This window comes from Lolium perenne, chromosome 4 (assembly GCF_019359855.2).
Source record: "Lolium perenne isolate Kyuss_39 chromosome 4, Kyuss_2.0, whole genome shotgun sequence".
NCBI classification, from domain to species: domain Eukaryota; kingdom Viridiplantae; phylum Streptophyta; class Magnoliopsida; order Poales; family Poaceae; genus Lolium; species Lolium perenne.
The window spans coordinates 22,014,840-22,018,584 of NC_067247.2; positions in this window are offsets into that span (position 1 = coordinate 22,014,840).

Consider the following 3,745-nt stretch of genomic DNA (forward strand, 5'->3'; position numbering starts at 1 on the left):
CTCTGAGCCAACTGCAAGAGCTGGGCTCGGGAGTTTCGTCGGGGTGGCGTATTTAGTTAGCCACGTCTGCTTCTCAAGCTCTGTTGCTGACGTTTCTCCTGTTTTCGCCGGAGTCCCTGATGTTGTGGCCTGGTTTGAGAGTGCCCAGTTGCCACAATCTGGCACATACGTGCACGCGTATCCTTGAGGGATCTCCTTAGGCGCCTCGGTCAAGAACTGGTAGTCACTAGGATCACCACCAATCTTGTAGACGACGAATGCCGGTGTAGCCGGCACTTCAGGTGGTGCTGCCAACGCATATGGCAGCGGTGGACGGGACTGGAGCGGCAACTCTCCTTGATGCGTCCCGAGAGCTGGTCCTGACGGCGAGTACTGGTGGCTCATGATCTCCTGGATCACGCGCAGAGCGAGACGCTCCAACACGTTGACCAGGTTTTCAGAGTGGCGGTGTAGCGAGTGAGCCACCAAGTAGTTGATCTCCTGCCGTAGGCCCCTGGTGCGTTCCTCCGACGGGGCAGAGAGATCTATCCCATCGAGTGCACCTTGCGGTGAGAATCCCTTCCATCCGATGCCATGGGAACGGGTTCTCTGGAAAGAGCCGATGAGGTCGGCTTCGAGGGTGACCTTGATCTCGTCGTATCTCTTCTTGAGCTCGTCAGGCAGCTCCTCGTAGGTGACTGGCGTGCCGTCCGCCGCCATCTCAGATGTAGATGGCGATGTGGTTGATGTAGACGATTGTCCCACCGGGCGTGCCAGAATGTGTTGCCTGCCAAAACCCACCGGCGGGCAGCGGCCTGGCAACACGGTAGAGCCGGGAAGAGCCTAGAGCTGCGGCTGGCTGAGACCCCTCCGAGCGACGGCCCGCAATGCTCTTCTGGTCACACGCGGCGATGCGAAGTGCAAGGGCGTGCCACCTGACCTATACCTGGTCAGGAAGGTGATGGGGATGCCTCGCTTAGTTCCTGCATGGCATACACGTAAACATTAAATACGAGCCTCGATCGGCTCTCAGGTTATCCTGTGAATCGGCTCAAAGAGCCGATTCACCCATGATCCGTACGGGGTGCACGAATACTTGGTGATCCTGCTTGATCAAGATATAGCTAATGAGATCTACGACGATTTAGGGTTTTCACCGCATAATCGGATCATCCTACTCCAGGTTGGGCCTCGCGGCCACGCACGGTGCTCATAAGCCGATCCTAAACAAGGCCTAAAAACCAACATGACGTTGATCCTCGGAACATCCTGTTTAGGACTTGCGAACGCCACCCTACGTGCCGCTGGATCCTCCACCCCTTTGTAAGGCCTAACTATTGCAGATATTAAACTAATCCTTGCAGAGCTAGGAGCAAACGTAACGGATCAGATCTACCAGATGATGAACAAGCAGGGTGCCGCCCCCACGCCTGAGATAGGCGTGAGGGCGGCTAGACATGCAAGGGCTGCACTACGTAAGCATGTTATACGAAGAGCTATGCTAACCCTAACACATCTATGATAACTACGTTGCTCGCCATCAAAGACGCTTCAGTACGAGCAACGCATGAACAACGTGGAGCTTGTGCTGCCTAGATCGCAAGATGCGATCTAGGCAGCATGTCGCTTACCTGATTGAAACCCTCGAGATGAAGGAGTTGGCGATGCGCCGAGATTGGTTTGTTTTGGGTTGAACGTGAGTTGTTGTTTATTCCATAAACCCTAGATACATATTTATAGTCCAGGGGACTTTCTAATGTGGGCGTGCACCAAACCGTGCACGAGTAAGATTCTAACTTCTAAACTAAGATGCGATCTAATATTTTACGGATACACGGGCAATTAAGCCCAACTTGGTATAAAAGGCCGATCTTCGTGCTCTCTCCAAAAATAACCTTCAGGCTTATCTTGATCGTGGCCCACCTCCAACTTGGTCAAATTCTGGTGATAACAGTGCTGTACGCGTATCAAGCGCGTAGAAGATCTTGATCACGGTGCTACAATCGGGCAGCACCTCCGTACTCGGTCACACGTTCGGTGTTGATGAAGACGACGTCCTCCTCCCCGTTCCAGCGGGCAGCAGAAGTAGTAGCTCCTCTTGAATCTGGAAGCAAGACGGCGTGGTGGCGGTGGTGGTGGAGAAACCCGGCGGAGCTTCGCTAAGCGTGCGGGAGTGTTGGAGGAGAGAGGGGGCGGCTAGGGTTTGGGAGGGGGTGGCCGGCCACTAAGGGGGTGCGGCCAGGCTGTGGTCTTTGGGGTGGCCGGCCCCCTTTCCTTGGCCCCTCATTATATAGGTGGAAGCTCCAAGTGTTGGACTACAAGTCTTCGAATAAGACCCCAACCCAAAACCTTCCATGTGGTAGGGAAACCTACCCAACGTGGGAATCCCACTTGGGGTGGGATTCCCCCCTTCCATGTGGGGGGGTGCCCGGCCACCTTGGTGGAGTCCAAGGTGGACTCCCCCCTCTAGGGTTGGCCGGCCATGGGGAGGTGGAGTCCCTCCGGAACTCCTCCTTCCTTAGTGATTTCTGCCGGACTTTTCTAGAACCTTCTAGAACCTTCCGTAGAATCTTCCGGATCATTTTAAATCTTATAAAATGACTTCCTATATGTGAATCTTATTCTCCGGACCATTCCAGAACTCCTCGTGATGTCCGGGATCTCATCCGGGACTTCGAACAAATCTTCGAACTCCATTCCATATTCAAGTTCTACCATTTCAACATCAAACCTTAAGTGTGTCACCCTACGGTTCGCGAACTATGTGGACATGGTTGAGTACTCTCTCCGACCAATAACCAATAGCGGGATCTGGAGATCCATAATGGCTCCCACATATTCAACGATGACTTCAGTGATCGAATGAACCATTCACATACGATACCAATTCCCTTTGTCACACGATATTTTACTTGTCCGAGGTTTGATCATCGGTATCACTCTATACCTTGTTCAACCTCGTCTCCTGACAAGTACTCTTTACTCGTACCGTGGTATGTGGTCTCTTATGAACTTATTCATATGCTTGCAAGACATTAGACGACATTCCACCGAGAGGGCCCAGAGTATATCTATCCGTCATCGGGATGGACAAATCCCACTGTTGATCCATATGCCTCAACTCATACTTTCCGGATACTTAATCCCACCTTTATAACCACCCATTTACGCAGTGGCGTTTGATGTAATCAAAGTACCTTTCCGGTATAATTGATTTACATGATCTCATGGTCATAAGGACTAGGTAACTATGTATCGAAAGCTTATAGCAAATAACTTAATGACGTGATCTTATGCTACGCTTAATTGGGTGTGTCCATTACATCATTCATATAATGATATAACCTTGTTATTAATAACATCCAATGTTCATGATTATGAAACTAATCATCCATTAATCAACAAGCTAGTTAAGAGGCATACTAGGGACTCTTTGTTGTTTACATATCACACATGTATAATGTTTCGGTTAATACAATTATAGCATGGTATATAAACATTTATCATAAACATAAAGATATATATAATAACCACCTTTATTATTGCCTCTTGGGCGTATCTCCAACAATTTATGCATTTTCCGGCACTAACCTATTAACAAGATGCCGAAGAGCCAGTTGCTATTTTCTGCTGTTTTTGGTTTCAGAAATCCTAGTAAGGAAATATTCTCGGAATTGGACGAAATCAACGCCCAGGATCTTATTTTTCCACGAAGGTTCCAGAACACCGGGGGAGATACGAAGTGGGGCGACGAGGCGACGCCACA